Here is a 17394-nt window from a genome sequence, read left to right on the forward strand (position 1 = left end):
CCCACTCGTTCTGTTTCCTGCTGGGCCGTTCCTAAAGCTCAATGTGATAAAGCTCATTGTTCCTTCTTGACAGTGGCACTAGTGATTCTTCTTGGGTGTACCCCTGTTTAATGTTGTTAGGATATCATACAGTCCATGCAGTGGGACACCAGCAAACATTTACTATCAACTTGTCAGTGTTGATGCACATGAATGAGTTTCCATATGAAGACAACTGCCATGTAGAATGATTAAAGCATCGTCTCTATGGTACTATTTTGTAGTTTTTTAGTATAGTTGTACACTGTAATTATTTTCTCAAGATTTAAAAATGTACAGAAGGAATTTTTCACATGTAAGGTCTTCTTAAATGCTGCTTTTGCTGTTCTTGATTATATAATGTGGGCCAAGATAATGTTTAGTAGTGTATAAGTTAAACAATATGTTTCTTGACGACATGAAGTTAAGACATTACTACAACTTCCTGTAACTTAGGAGCTGGACAGATGGGCAAAAAGGGGTGGCGAGACACTGCCCCTTTCTGCCCTGGGTGGAGGCCGCAGCAACCAAACGCTGTGGCCTCTAGGAAGCCTAAAAAGAACCTGCTCTTGGCAGGTTTTTTAGGTCATGCGCAGGGCGCCATTGGCGCACTCGCATGCCATGATGATGTCCGCGCCGCTCTGTTTGGGTGCTGTGCCATGCAGACATCATCATGGTGTGCCCTGTCTATACGGGGGCACGCCAAGATGGCACCCGGGGGGCACGGTAGGGTTGCTAAGTGTGTAAATGCTCAGCCCCTGTGCACACTACTTCAGGCCCAGGCTGGCGCAAAGTGCTGATCTGTCGAACCCTGTACTCTGGGTGAGTTGATTTCATTGTTGCATAGTCTCATTTTAAATAATAGAATATGTTGATCTACTGATATACATTGAATTTAAAGCAATTAGGGATCTCTTTTATCAGTTTAGGTATAAATAAATATGTATTCAGTGATCCTGACATTGCATTCTTGCTTAACAACATAAGAAGTACTTTGGATAAAGATAAAGTCCACCAAGTCCAGCATTCTTTGCACGTGTCTTGCACTAGGTGCTTTGCCGTAAACAAAGCAGAGTTCTATGTTCAGATGCCACACTGTACAGTTGAAGCGAAGTCTACTGTGCCTTATAAAAATCATGTTGTGGATGCTGTCTTGTCAGCTATACCATTTCTCAAGCTTGCTAGTGGCTGCCTGTATGTATTTTCTCAGACAGTTGGGAAAACAGTTGGAGTCTTCGTTAAATAAGTTCAGTTTAGATTAGGACTGACAATGGCTGCTTGTCAGAATAGCTATATATTATCTCCAGTATCAGAGGCAATATGCCCCTGTATATCAGTTGCAGGAGAATACGAGACAGAGGGTTCAGTTACACAAATTTTCAGCTGATGTGCTTGCCATAGACAGTTAGTTGGCCACTGTTTGAACAAAATGCTGAACATAGATAGCTGTTCGGTCCGATGTAGATTCCCCCCCTTCATACTTAATTGATATACCTTTTCCCTGCTGTTTAAGAGAAGTGAGGTTTACAGAGGTATCTATCTTTTACAGATGAGAAGTGTTTCAGACAGGAGACATTGGGAATATTTGCAATTAATATTAAGTAATGCTGGATTAACAAACAATTATGCAAATAAGATTGTGCTGGCACATGCAGCCTTTTCAGTGCTCCTTACAAGTTGGTAAACCAGGTAGGGAGACCTTAAAGTGACATCTGAACTAGTGATAATGATGCACCCAAATAAACCAGAATGCATAGACAAGATGGCTTATGAATCCTGACTTGTTTTAGTACTCTTGGCCATAATCATTAAGCCATCCCATTTAGCTCTCCTTTCTGGCTTGTTTGTCTGCTGAGGGGAACAGGTTATGCCAATTTGCAATTTATTAATATTTTGCAGTTTATTAAGCTAGGACTCCTGATTTATCAATATGTAGAAAAACAGCCATAGACACAATTTACATAAAGCACTAAGTCAGACTTGTAGAAAACATTTTTTAATGATTTTATATAGATTGAATTAAGATGTTACACTTATTTTTTTGTAAATCAAAATACATCATGGTTTAAATGTATGAAAGCAAAGACTTAACTATAACTGAAGAGGTTATTGCTTCAAAGTATGGCCGTGATCTTTACTGAGTACAGTAGTTTATCCACTGAGACTAATAGGAACATAAGGCCCGAACAGACAGGCCAAAATAAAGCTGCTTCACGTCACTTTAGAGGTATGCTGTTTAAATGATGCATGCACCCTAAGAGGCCGGAAGCCACACCAAAGCCTTTGTCGCAGCTTCTGGCCTCTTAGGATGTGTGTGTCATTTAAACAGTATATCTCCAAAGTGACCCAAAGCAGCTTTATTTTGGCCTGTCTGTTTGGGCCCATAGTTATATTCAAAAACTGGACATAGCACTTATTTCTTTCCCATCAACAGCCACGTTTTTAACTTTTCAAAAAATATCATGTTATTCCTGTAATAGGTATTTGTGGATCACCATCCAACTTGTGACAGAGCATGTCTGTTAGCCATGGGTTAAGGAATAATGTTTTTAAATTGGCAGGAATGATTTAATGATTACCAACTTAAATCATGTTCCCCTGCTGGAAGACAACCTAGTCAGGCACAATAATTTACTTTGCCTGATGAGCTGCACCTGCTGACCATCCCTTGGGCAAAGGAAACGGTTTATTGCCACCAGTATAAATCTCAAATGATGGCTGCTGTCTCCTGCCTTTCATTCCCTTGTGTTTTGCCTGCCTATCTTGACAGAGTGAATCTTGTCTTTTTGGTTTGAAGTTGACGTCTCTTCCCCCACAGATACACCCCTAACAGTTTTAAGTCATTTAAGTAAGCTTTAATTTGAGTTTCTATGTGTTCTTGCAAAATTATGGCCTGTTACAGACTGCCAAAATAAAGCTGCTTCAGGTCTCTCTGGAGGTATGCTATTTAAATGATGCATGGGTCCTAAGAGTCCGGAGGTTGTGCCAAAGCCACACTCAATTCCTAAGCACTGGAGTGCAGCTTTGGTGCAGCTTCCAGATTCTTAGGATGCATGCATCATTTAAACAGCATATCTCCAAAGAGACCCGAAGCAGCTTTATTTTGGCAGTCTGTAACAGGCCTATATTTTGGATAGGATTCTTTTATCTGATGCATTTTCTCTTCATTGGCGTTGTGTGCCTTCAAGTTGTTTCCAATTTATGGTGACCCTAAGGCAAACCTATCATGAGGTCCTCTTGGCAAGATTTGTTCAGAGGAGGTTTGCCATTGCCTTCCCCTGGTGCTGAGAGCAAGCCACACACTTGCCCAAGGCCACCCAATGGATATTGTGTGATTCACTTGCAGATTGGAGTAGTAGTCCAATACTCAAACCACTGGGCCATGCTAGCTTCTTCAGAACAACACCATTCTAACAGTTTATATTGTGCATTTATCCATGGCAATAACACAACACAAAATGTAATACTGTACAAGATAAATAAAATTGTACAATTTTGAATAGAAGAGCATTGCTAAACAGTTCTTGTTGGATGCTGTCAGGGTCTATCGGCTATCAGAGTCTCCTCTGTGCATCCTTCTACAGGAAACTGCTCATTGCTGGGCAGCCTACCGCCTGAGGAGGATGCGTGGTTGAGCCAGGAGGCTGGCCAGTGTTGGACAGATATGAAAGTGTAGATTAAACTCTCTCTTCCCCATATTCCTTTCCTTCCCCCACATAGCAGGTTACTAAGGAGGGAACAGATAGCCCTTGTAGAGTTCTGAACTGATTGCTTGCAAAGGTTGTTTGAAATTAATCTGAGGACAGTGTGAGACAATGCCAAGAAGAATATGAAGCCATAGGGGTTGCCCAGCTCATAGTTCTCTGCTCAACAGCTACTTGTGTTGTGTGCCTTCAAGTCAGTTCTGACTTATGGCATCTCTAACCTATCACGGAGTTTTTGTGGCAAGATTTTTTCAGAGGAGGTTTGCGATTGCCTTCTTCTGAGGCTGAGAGGATGTGACATGCCCAAGGCCACCCAGTGTGTTTCATGACTGAGCATAGATTTGAACCCTGGTCTCCAGAGTCTTATAGTCCAACCCTCAAACCACTATGTCACACTGGCTCTGCTAAACAACTACATACCTTTGTATAAGAGCAAAGTTTCATGAAGGGGAGATTCTAGTTTTTCTTTTTAATTTCACTATGTTTTAGTGAATAACTGTTTGCGCAGATACAAATGCAGTTTGTTTGCCATGGTTTTAGTTGGTGCTTTCAAATAATCCTGAGTTGCTTTAATAATCAATAACTTGTTTCAAAGTCACTTCAGTTCACATGCAAATGGCTATATCTGATATGCAACAGATATTGTTCACACCAAAGATTCAGTGGGAGCCCTATCATTTCTGTGTTTTGTTTTGAGAAAAAACAAACAAACAAATGGCATTTAAGAACCCCAAAGTCTCAATACAAATAAGTACATTGTATTTGGCAAGTAAACTTCATTTCCTTATAGCTTATTCTACCTGTTTATCAAATGAGTGTAACAACATATCATTCCAAGAGTTTGGTAATCTGCCTCAGTTGTAAACCTTCCTGTTATGTAGGCTATTGGCCTTTAGAGGCTGAACTGGACTGTTCGGCCTTGCCATAATTCTTACGTAGCCGTTCAGTCTCTCTCATTGTTTTTCTTACTTTTCTTTTTCTATTGTTTTAGGCTTTTATTATAGTGTATTTTATTTTGGCTAGCTACTGAACTGGGTAAGGAAAAGGCAGCAGTGAGCAATTCAAACAGTCAGACAAATGATGTTGTGTGTCATATTGATGGTTAAAGGGTTTTGTATCTCAAGATTAAGGTGGGCAACTGACAAGAAAACAACAGCACCATTCTATCTGTTTGAGGGATTTTCTATGTGGTTTTCAGGGAAAACCATTTTAGAGGTTGGGAAAGGACCTCCATATTGCAAGTGAGCCACACACTCTCCATCCCTGCTCAAGTGAGTAGAACACCCATCAAACTATCTTGTACATGCATTATGTCTGTCTCCTTCGCTGCCATTTATGAAGGAGTCAGAGAACAGTATTAAAATAGACATGTTGGAAGTTTGGTATATCAGCTCCAGAGTCCTGATGGTAGCCATTGTTGTATATGAAGGATAGGAATCATACAGCCCTCCAGATGTTGGACTGCATTTTCTAACAATCTTTGCCGGCATAGCATCTAGGGGTCTACATGATTCCCACCCTGTTAGTTTTAGCATGATATTTGCAGCTCTGAGAAAAAGAAAGAATCTTATGATATCTTCTAACAGTTGAACGTTTTACTGTGGTAGGAGTTTCTGTAATTAAGAACCAATTGTATCAGGTGGAGTTTCTTTTCCCAAACAAGAAATTTAGATATTGTGTTTGTTACTGCCTTGAAGGTTATGCTGGTAATGAGTAGTACTATTTTCCTCACTCCAGATTTGTGCATTTCAGCAGCATAAATTAATTTAGCAAGAACAGAACTGGATATTGGAAAAATAAAACATGTTATTACTCTTTATATTAGTTACATTATGACATTTTTATTTCTATAATATGCTGTTTTCCTAAATATTAAAAGACAAAAGACCATAACCCCCCCTACTTTCACTGCAAAACAGAATGCGGCAGGGGAGAGACTAATATAAATCCATCTCATATTAAATAACTTCCTTTTATCCTTCAAACTTTTGTAATTTTGTCCTTTCTGTGCAAATAGGGAATGTCCTGGGCAAGACCGATTTAGAAAAGTGAGCTTAGCGATTCCTCCCTTGACCTGATAGAAATGTTATGAAGCATTGCCCTTTGCATGCCCTACAGCTTTTGTTTGTCTTGTTCTTGAGTCTAACATTATTCATGGTTTGGGATTGGCTTCAGGCCACCTATTACTGTGGCTTAACTGATTCTTTTTGTTTAAAATGTAGTGAATTATGCCAAACCCAAAGGCTACTTGTGGAAAACTCAGTTAGAGTTAAAGTTAGAAAAATTGGCTCTACTGAATTCAAAGAGAAATGTAGTAGTACAGACTTCTAGACTAATAGTTACTGAAACCTGTACTTTTTCAGGAAGGGTAAGAGATCCAAAGCAGTTCAGAAAATATCCAGTGCAAATACTGTAATATTAATACTGTAGTTCCTTATCATTTATTTCTTGTTTCTAAATTATCAGCAAAGCTGTGCAGTATCTCAAGACGCAGAATACTATACTCTTTGTCCTTGGAATTTAAACCTAGCGGCACTTCCTAAGAGTAATGCAAAGTTCAGAAACAAATGGCTACATGACTTGGGAAGGCCAGGCATAGCAACTGTGTTCTTCATTGCTTTCTTCTCCAACCCCAACATGAACAAAAATAAATGAATGGATGCATGAAGAACATCTTCTATAATAATCTTTCTCTCCGTTTTCTGCAATATGATTCCTTTCATAAAGTTGTTGCCTGAGAGAGAACAAGCTATAGTCAAAGCAAGAGAAAAAGAACATCATATTTATTTAAGTAATAAGGTGGGGGATGATTTCAGCTAGAGTTCTTAAAAGGGTAAAATGTGTAGGGAATTGATTAACAACCTCTTGCCTCAGTTAAATTTTAGACTGCCTTAATGAACAATAAAGCTGCCAGGTTTTCAGACCATGCTACCAGATTATTTGCATTTTGGCCCCATAATCTCTCCCTTGTTCATTTTTACCATTTTGTCTGTAACTGCTAACTGATGGGCAGCCTAAGGCGGACATGACCAATCCCATCCTTTTGTTGACATAGAAAAGACAAGGAATCTGAAGTCTCCAGAGTCCATACATATTTGGGATAAGTCCTTGCCACTTATTAACTGACAATACCAAGAGGTTTGAGTTCTTGGGTAATTCTGCATCTGTACATATTGAAGGGCCTTTGTCCAAAAAAGGATTTTTAAAAACTAATACAACAAATAAAAGGCAAACCACAGGCCAAGTATTTGAAGGCTGTCCTAGTCAGGAGCAAGGAGAGGGAGAGAGACACCATTGAACTGATGGTGCATGGTGAGCCTTTAGCAAACTGGGGGAAAAGAGGGAGATTTAGACTGGCTTAGAGACACTGACAGACAGAAAAGATGCATCTGTAATTAAAGTATTGTGAAGTATATGCATCCGTTCTACTACACCAGGGGTAGGCAACCTGCGCCCCGCGGGCCGGATGCGGCCCGGCGAGGCCTTGGGACTGGCCCCAGCCCAGTCCTGCTGCCGATTGCCGCTGGGGCCTTTGGCATCTTGCGCGAGGGGCATGGTGGGGCAATTGTCTATAGAAGCCTCAGAAACATGCATTTATCTTAACATTTTTAAAAAAAATCAGCAAGTTTTTTCACGTGTCCTCCATTTTTTATGTAAAAAGTGCCCCCCATTTGAAAATTTTGTCCTACATTTGTCCCGGTTTATTTATTTATTTATTTATTTATTTTAAAAAAAATTATTTAATTATTTATTTTTTGGCTTCGGCCCCCCAGTTGTCTGAGGGACAGCAACCCTTGAGGTAAGGCAGGTCTTTCTAAGTACAAGTGGCATTGGCTCTGTCCTTATTTATTTATTTATTTATTTATTTTCTGTTAGTTTATATCTCTCTTTTGTCTGATGATGTCAAAGGCAGTATATATAGCTCCTTTATTTATCCTCAAAACAAACCTGTGAGATGTATAAGAGTGAGAGATTGTGATTGATTTAAGCTTTCATAGCTCAATGGGGATTAGAATCTGAGTACTACAACAGACTGGCTCTAATAATGTAACAACATTGATATTTTAGTGATAAAATGAGAGCTATTTAGGAATAGTATGAGAGCCAGCGTGGTGTAATGGTTTGAGCACTGAACTATGACTCTGAAAACCAGGGTTCAAATCTTCACTCAGCCATGGAAACCTCTTGGGTATGCAATATTCAGCTTCAGAGGAAGTCAAAGGCAAGCTCCCTCTGAACAAATCTTACCAATGAAAACTCTGCAAAGGTCATCATCAGTCAGGAATGACTTGAAGGCACATAACAACAGTAATGAACGGCATATGTCACGATTACTTCTGATCTTTGTCCAAATCATTTATTTGAAAAGTTGTTCATAGTTTGGACTTTGTTTACAATTTACTAACAATTACTTTGAAAACATTTGGAAAACATTTTGTTTGTTACAACTTACAACTAGACAAGTAAATTTTATTAATTTTCTGTAAATTTATTCCAGCACTCTCAGTGTAGTCAAGAACCATGCTAAAATAAGGCCCAGCTCAGATTGACAGGTGTTCTCTTGTTTTATATTGCCTCAAGGGCCCTGGTGGGATGGAAGATTATTGATAACATACTCCCTCCCTCTGTCCTTCTCTAGTTCCAACCAATATGACAGAGGTCCACTACAAGTTTTGCCACTTGACTCAGCAATACTGGTGGCAGGAGGGGGAAAATTCAGAATTTGCATTGCAGTCCTGAGTTTCAGCTCTTTCATATTCAGGAAAGATATGAACATGGCTAAAGATAGTCTTAGATTGAAATCTACCAGCAGCTTCCCTTCAGGCTGTCACACACAGCTGTCATGTCCCAAGCATCAGTGAAACTGTTCTCTCCCCTTCTTTTTCCTCATTCTGCCATTGAGGAGTGGCCTCCTTATTGACAGACAGGTCCTCAGCCCCAGCTGCCAAACCTGTCCGATCACTTGGTTGCAGTAACAAAAGTCTGGTTATTCACTACAGCAAATGTGTTGCTGTTACTTGATAAGATGTGAAACCGGATAGAAATGTGCACTAAGAATTTGGAGATCAGTCAGACAACCTTCCATATGACCCCAGTCTGACAATCTTGACTGGGGGCATATGTTCATGAACTCCAATGTGTAGCTCACTATACTAGAAGGTTGGGGGAAATATTCTTTGCCATTCTTTTTGCATCCATTAATGGCATGTTGGACTGGGCTACGTTGTGTTCCTAAAACCCTAGCCATCCCTGATTTAAATGCTTCTTTATTATTCACCTCCAGATGGTCTGGAAGGATGTGGCCAAAGTAGTAAGAAGCAGATAGAGAAACTAAGTGAAAAGTTACATTCTGCATCAGTGTAGGGAAAAATGGCCTCTTCTTCAAGTGAAGTTTGTTCTGGTCTTTAGTGAAGAGGATTTCAAATATTCTTAGGTGACTTAAAGGCTTTTGAGTTTGCTTAGCTATATTACGAAGAAGACAAAAATAGTAATACTGATATATAGTTGTAGGTCATGCCTGAGATCAAATTGTCAATCCAAATATCTTTCTAATTGTTCAGCTCTGATTGTTCAGCTCTGAAAAAACTTTGTTTCATTTTAGGTTTCTGTCACTTATGAATTTTATTGTGCCACATTTTAATACTCAGCACAAGCACACATGTACGTAGTGTGTGTATGTATGTGGATGTTTCCTTTATAAATGGTTTCTAAAAATATTTCTCTATTTATTCACAGCTGCTCCCAATTTATTGTCTATGGGGAACTTCATTAATGTGTTGTTATTTCCCCTTGCAGATAATTAATGCATGCATTTAAAAAGACTGGACTTAACACCAGCCCCTGTGGCTCTCATCCAGATGCTTACTCCTGCATTTGTGTGTGTTGCAGTACATATGCAAATTGTAATCTTTTGGATAACTTCCCAGGGAAGCAAAATTGCAAATGGTGCACACTTTTTTTGTCTTCTTAAAACTGTGGAAACCTCAAAGAATATGTGATTTATTTATAGATTCTGTTTCTGTTTCTATGCACTTCATAGATGTAGTGCATCCTTCCCAATAAAAGAAATAGGGGAAGTTGAACAATGTACAGAGAGAATAAAAATGTGCCTGAAAACAACAGAATGATGATAGAAGATTAACATGATAATCACATTTGTATGCCATCATTATTTTTCCTCATTCAGAATGGTTACACAAACAAGCAAACAAACCATGGACCTTCCTTATTTTGACATAGACTTAGTTCATAGTACAAACCAGGAATTCTAACTTGTCTCTTATCTGACAAACCAGCATCATGGTTTGTTGGTGGTGTATGTGACTTCTCAGGGTTCTGTACCTAACAATAAATTAAGCAGAGACAGAAGACCTGTGGTTTATTTATCTGGCCTTTTTCTAAACTGTGTGTCTAGATATATTTTGAATTATAATATGGCTGGTTTTGATGGAACATGAGAATTAAAGTCCCAAACATCTGAAGCATGTGCAAGATTGGGGAAGCCTGGCTTAGCTTATTTCATGTGAAGCAGGAGCATTTATCCAGTGCGCATTATGCTTATAACCAATAAGCCAGGATTCTCCTTGTGCTGCCTCCTGAACTATGGCTTATTATTGAATTGGACCCAAGCCTGTGCTGCCAATGAGAACTGATTTCTGCACCCTTTCTGTCCTGCTCATCCTAATACCAGCTCCTAAATCATACCTTAAATTTTTAACTCAGAGTAACAGTTTCCTCAGTCCAAAGACCCACATGATTCTTTTTACACATCTTCCCTTCCCACCAGTGTGTTTGCTCATTCCTCAGAGAGCGACTGAAAAGAACAAGGGAGTCTGTAAAATTTCTAAAGGTGGAGAAAGATGTCTATTATAGAGTCTATAGTGAAATTGATGTTTCTGCAGATAAGAGAAAAAGAGGTGACCATAAACGTGATTTTCTGTGCTTGTCTCTTGATGTATATCTTCAACTTTACTATTAAATCCCATTTTTGTTAACTAGAGGTATAGAGTAGAGCAGATTTGTGAAATGATTGCATTCTTTTGTTAAAATTTTTAACTGTTTTCTCTGTAGATACATGAATTTGATTTATGCTTTTTGGAGATTTGCTGAATAAAATAACTTGTATTTTTATGTCCATGTGTACTTTCTAGCTACAGAGGGCTTTTTTTTGGGGGGGGGGATCTTTCACTCCAGAAGTTCTCCAGTCAGAAAACCTTTTAATTTTTATTTTATCTTTCTACTTTTTTGTCCTTTTGTTTCTGAGACAGTATGTTACACTGCAGTCAAAGCAATCTCTTGCTTTGGAAACAGCATGCTAAACATAATGAGAGTCTTCATTATAGCTGCTATGCAATCATGTCTTTTCTATATAGATCAGTGGTGGTTGGTGGCTAACTTGTGGCCCTCCAGACATTTTGGGGTTGAGGAATGTCATCTATGATCAGCCCTAACTAGAACATCTAATGGTGACAGTTTTAGAAAGTTGTAGTACAACAATACCTGGAGGGTCTTAAGTTTCCACCCCTTATTATCTCTCATGATTGTGTATAGTGCTCCCTGTGAGGCATCAGTAAAAAGCAATGAATTACTCATGAGGCTGAGAATGTGGTAGATAAAGTGGATTTGACGACAGATTGTCGAGATTGTGGTCAAATGGCAAGAAGTGAGCAGAGAAAGTTAAAACCCTTCCCCACTTCCTGGTTTTCTCCTACACCTCACCCAGCTTTGCACCTGCTTGGCAACCCACATTTGAAAGCCTGGGCTTAACCCAAATTCCTTTACTTAGACTCTAAGATGGTCATTTCCTTGATCTTAAGTGGTAATATGGAAAAGCAGTAACATTTATCCTTGAGCAAGAGGGACTGTTGTTGAAGGTCAGCTTTCCACCTTTTCCTATTTCTGATCTGTTTATAAGAGCCAACATGGTTTAGCAGTTTGAGTGTTGGATGACAACTTTGAAACCAGGGTTTCAACCATGGAAACCCACTGGCCTTGGACAAGTCACACTCCCTCAGTATCAGAGGAAGGCAAAGGTAAAGCCCCTCTGAACAAATCTTACCAAGCAAACCCTGTGATAAGGTTCTCTTTAGGTTTGCCTTAAGTCAGAAATGACTTGAAGGCACACAACTGTCCTGTTTGTCTCAGTCCACAGCTACCTTCAAGTACAGTAATTATTGAATTTGATTTTTGCAGTTCTTTGTTGTTCCCTCCCCCCGCCGCATGTGTATGCCTATGCATACGTATATATGTTGTGAAAAGTTTAAAAGGAACTAAAGAAAGCATTTCAAAAGTAATACATTCCAGAACAATTACTTACAAAGAAAAAGTTACAAAGAGCCAGAATTTTCAATTCATAGAGAACAGCTCACGCGGAATAAGAGTGATTAATTTTTTCTAATGCTGACCAGTTGATGAGTATGAACTGTTTTCAGTGGGAAAATGCTGACAAGAGGATAAAACAAATGTACTGTATTCAGGTTTGCATTGTGCCTAGGCGTGGCTGAAGAGACACAGTTGCCTCTCCCTCTTTCATCTTCTTTTTCTTTTTTGAAATAGCTTTGCATGGGGAGAGGAGAGAATGGGAGGAGATGGGAGATAGGGAGGTGTCAGCAATGTTGTTTAGGAATCAGTGGGTTGGGCTGCAGCTTCCTATAGAAGCAGGAGCTGGCACTTTGCCATGCTTCGCCGGCTGTGTGCTTGAATGGGAAGGATTGGGGAGCAGCTGTACCTAGTACTGGTGCTTTGCATGCTCTGCAGACAGGACCCTTTTACTCCCCTCCATGGAACAAGCTCAGCATGTTTTGTTTGAAAGGTAAGGGGGCTTTTTTGGCAGTGATGTGACTTTTGTGTGGTGCTAGGAGGACTGTGTTGTGTATTTTGCTTTGCTTTTGAGAACTGCTTTGGTCATTGGCTAGCAACCTCACTAACATCTCTTAGAAGTTTATGAGAAGTTTTAATCTCTGGTCTCTAGGTTTGAATCAAAGAGCACCACAAGCCCCCGTAACCCTTTGTCTTTTATGAGCAGGGAGAAGACACATTCTTGTCTGGAATACTATAAATGCTACATGTAATCCTTTCCTGTACAAAATAACAAGTGCACTCTGTAGCTTGCAAATTACTGAGCATATCAAGTGTGTGAAATATAATTGTTTGTGTTGCTGGAACTTTAGGAACAATGTGTTGGATGCAGCATGTACACTGCCTGTGTTGCTTAATAGGATCTATCAGACAAAATGTTCATTTAATTATTCCCAGATCAGCATGGGGTCTAATGAATGGCTTGAGGGAATGATAAAATTTGTCATTACATGATGCAAAGCCTAGTTATAACAATGGTTTTTCACAAGATGAGTCAAATAAAAAAGTGCGTGTATGAGAGAAACACTGCAATTTTGGTTTTCTGTAAAAGTTGCTATTATTGAGATGTGACATTTTTAATTACAGAATAGGTAAACAAACTCTATCTTTGTGTTTGTTTATTTGATGCCTGTCAGAAATATGTCTGGTTTTTTTAAGACTTGTGTTTCTGCTCTTGGATTAATTAAGTGAAATATAATTGTTAAAGCATAGAGGTATTCTGTTAGCGATTTGTTGTCTGTGATGATGAAATAATGTTAAGTGACTATTTTTACAGTCACTAACATTTATTTTGTTACCATATCAAAGTCAAAGTTATTTTAAAATTTTCAGATAGTCAAGTAAGCTAATAAGAGAGAGTCCAATTTCTGCTCTTCCTTCCTGTACCAGGATCTGGTTCTCCATGGATGGGTTGGGGGGGAGGGCATTGTAGTCTGAGAGCTCTTAGGATGGTGGGGCTAAGTAGGTAAAGTTGGGGTGTCAGGAAAACATGCAGCAAAAAGGAGTATCCATACAGGCTGAATTTTTCAAATGTACCTGAACCTCAAGACCAGGTAAGGCATACTTTCCCCCTAAATTTGGAAGGAAGGAAGAAACCTTCTCAGGTCTCCTCAGATGAGGAGAGGTGGAGGAGATCACAGTAAATTCCTGCAATCTCTTTTTCACCCTCCTTGGCAGAAAAGTGGAAAATGAACCATTTTATCGACTATTGAGCTGTTTCCTCCTCTTTAACTGAGAACGAAGTCCAGCTAAGCATCAGGGAAAAGGATGCTGGCTTTCATTGTGGGCCCCTATCCAGGGCAAATTGTAATAAGCATGGATGAAAGGAAACCTTGGGAAGTGCCTCTTTAAAGCTCTCTTGGCAGACCAAAGAAGCCTAAAGAAACTTGGCTTTTGTTGTCCCTTTCATGGTGAGGGAGAGCTGTCAGAAGCCTCCAGAAAAGGTGCTTCCTTGAAGACAGGAGTGGAGGGGTTTTGCAGCTGCATCTGACAATGTCTGCAGCTTACCAGTGGACAGAACCCAGCCTTCATTCTGTTTGGACTCTTTCACATGGACCACAATTGGAAGGTTAATGCAGGTGCATCCTGGGTGCAATCCTGGGATTGAGTGTGATTTCGAGAAAGATGTTCACACGAAATCGAAGGCAATGCTAAGTCAATTCACACGGGAACCAGAGGAATCCCAAGGATGGGTAAGTACGGGGAAACATCAAATTTATAAATCCTGTTCCACTCTGAAGTTGCATGCAATCCGAATTTTCCAGGTATGAAACGCATTTCTAGGGCGCCCTGGGATTGCGTTCGCATCAGACTACAATTCCCAAGATCCTCTCTCCTGTGCTCCCTGGGTGCTTCCTTCTGGGAAGAGCAAGACCCAGGGGGTGAATGAAGGAAACTTTCCTTTTAACTCCTTTTAACTTTGCAGGCCAGAGGGTGGGGGAATACTCTTTTTGGAGGAGGCACAGAAGGCTGAACATGCCTCCTCTTACTTCCTACATTCTGTCCAGAGGATGGGTGGGCAGTAGGAAAGGGATTGCTAGGGATACCAAACAAGACAAGAACATATATGGTCATATATGTCACAGGAATTCCAGCAGGGTAGAGCTAGGGATCTCCCTGCCCACTTGAAAAAAGAAGCCCTTGCTGGCTTCGCAAAGAGACAAATTTTGGGGTGCTGGGCCTTCATGGTGCGAGGAGGAGCCTGGCCAAATTTGAGTTCCAGGGGTCCCTTGGGAGCTGAGTTTCAGGGGGTCCCTTCCTGTTGATGAGCCCTTCTCCCCTCTCCCACCCTCAGGGGTATCTGGCTTCAAGTCCTTTCCAACTTTGGGAGACCCTAATGTGACCCTGTCACAGGGTTCTCTGGCAAGGTTTACTCAGAGCAGGTTTGCCATGGCCACCCTCTGAGGCTTAGAGAATGTGACTTGTCCAAGACCTATTGCTCAGTGTGTTGTTGTGTGCCAGCAAGTCGTTTCTCACTTAAGATGACCCTGTCACAGGGTTTTCTTGGCAGAGGTATGCAGATGGGGTATGCCTTTGCCATTTTCTGAGGAGGCTGAGAGAGTGTGACTAGCGCCAGGTCACCCACTGGGATTCGATCCATTTTTTGTAGAGTCAGAATCCAATGCTCAAAGAACGTGAAATAAAGGGCAATGAATAATAACATGAAACAAGGGAAAAACAAAATAATGCGAAACAAGGCAAAACAAAATAACATGAAACAAGGCAAAACAACGAGAACTGGAAGCAAGCCCCACTGGAAGTGTAAAAAGGTCACAATCCCATTCTGCCCTCACTGCGCATGTGCTGGGATTTGAATTCTAAACTATGAAGGGTACGTACTCATATGATAATTTCTTTTGCATTCACACTAATTTGGTTTTGGGATGGGTGCTGTGTTCTTCTGTGGTGTGATAGCCATCCACATACATGTGTTCATTTCGGAATTGGCCCTACTTTCTTTTCTTTCGAAATTGAGATACTCCCGTCCTTCAAGAACTTGAGTGTGTTATTTCATTCAATCCCAACACAGTTTCCTCTCCTCTTCCTTTTATTTCTCCAGTTGTCCTAGTTGTCAGGAAGAGCATTAGGCTTGGGCTTGGACTTGAAGCGTTTGCAGTTGAATCAGAACCCTCATCATCATCACTGCCCCATTTATGCTTAACTTTTAGATCTAGTTGACTTCGTGGAGATGGATTAGGCCTAGATCATGGAGGATTTACATAAATCCAATGTAGATAATGAAGAAATTGAAATAGTTAAAGATTTCCCATACCTTGGATCAATCATTGATCAGAATGGGGATTGAAGTCAGGAAGTCAGAAGAAGACTCAGAAAGGCAGCCATGAAAGAACTAGACAAGCTCCTGAAGTGCAAAAAGATACAACTGAACACTAAAGCTAGAATTGCCCATGCCATTGTATTTCTCTTCACTATGTACGGGTGTGAGAGCTGGCTGGTAAAGAAAGCTGATAACCAGAAAATCAACTCATTTGAGATGTGGTGGTAGAGAAGACTTCTGGGGATACTGTGGATGGCTAAAAAGACAAATAAATGGGTCCTAGAATAAATCAAGCCTGAACTTTCCCTGGAAGCCAAGAAGAGACTGTTTTACTTTGGCCACATCATGTGAAGGCAAGATTTACTGAAAAAGAAAATATTGAGGTAGAATATTTAGGTAGAAGGCAGTAGGAAGAAATGAAGACTACATACCAGATGGATAGACTTAAGGAGGGCACAACTCTGAATCTGCAGGACTTGAACAGAACTGTTGAGGATGAGATGTCTTGGAGGTGTCTTGTTCACAGTCGTCATGCGTCAAGGTCGACTTGAAGGCTGTTAATGACAAACAACAAGGGCAGTCCCTTCTACTGTGCTCGCAATGTGCACAGTTGAGTAAAGTTTCTTAGCGTGCGTGACTGTTGTTGAGAAATTGTGTTACTGAAATGGCTAGGCAATGCTGAATGCAGGAGGCAGAGAAACATCATACTTGCTAATCTCAACTATGGGCATGGAGGAGGAGAAGTTTTGGGATTCTGCGGCAGGGGAGATAGTTGTGTGGTACCTTCTTCCTTCCTACTGACTAGCTGCCGGTATTAGAGGAAGAAATGGAGAATATATTTTCAGAGCAATACAACAGAATATGGAAAAACAGAATGGTTCTCAATTAGCAAAGGGGTCAAACAACACTGTATTCTATCACTCTATTTGTTTAACGTATATAGAAAATATCATCTGAAGAGGTGCGCCAATAGTCTTAGGTGCTTTACAGACTGCCCAAAAGGGCAGTCTGCGGGCGCCGGTGTTTGCTTCGCCAGGGAACCGCAGCGGACAAACTGCACGATTCCTTGGAGCAGCAAAAATAACCCGCAAAAAGCAGCATGGTAATGATGCCGCAAGGCACGTACTAGGGTTACGAAAGGGCGTCCTTTCTGGATCCCCTAACCCTAGTACGTGCCGAGCATGTACAAAATGGCAGCGCCCATTCTGCATGGGTGCTGCCATTTCGACGTAGTGGACACTTAGCGTCCACACATCGTGGCGCGGAAATGATGCTGCAAGCGCACCAGTGGCGCCTTGCAGCGTCATTACTGCACTGCAAAAAGAACCCACTTTTTGCGGGTTCTTTTTGCTGCGCCAAGGAATCACGTGGTTTGTCTGCTGCGGTTCCCTGGCGCAGCAAACACTTGCGCTGGTAGACCACCCTTTTGGGTGGTCTGTAAAGCGCCTAAGACTCAGAAAAAAAGAGGAAAAATAGAAGGAAGGAATATTAATAGTCTAAGATATGTGGTTAACACCATACTACTAGCAGAAAACA

General features: G+C 40.6%; 1 protein-coding gene and 1 long non-coding RNA gene across 6 annotated transcripts in view; both read left to right on the forward strand.

The window, feature by feature from the left end:
* The window catches only part of NHSL1 (NHS like 1), a 227626-nt gene that overhangs the window by 80473 nt on the left and 129759 nt on the right, over window positions 1-17394 (forward strand). The window lies entirely within an intron of this gene.
* LOC121920305 lies at window positions 13564-16158 on the forward strand. The gene is made up of 3 exons (XR_006101721.1): window positions 13564-14272; window positions 15190-15411; window positions 15640-16158. It is a non-coding gene; the product is annotated as an uncharacterized LOC121920305 (long non-coding RNA).

The sequence above is a fragment of the Sceloporus undulatus genome, chromosome 1 (genome assembly GCF_019175285.1).
Source record: "Sceloporus undulatus isolate JIND9_A2432 ecotype Alabama chromosome 1, SceUnd_v1.1, whole genome shotgun sequence".
NCBI lineage: Eukaryota > Metazoa > Chordata > Lepidosauria > Squamata > Phrynosomatidae > Sceloporus > Sceloporus undulatus.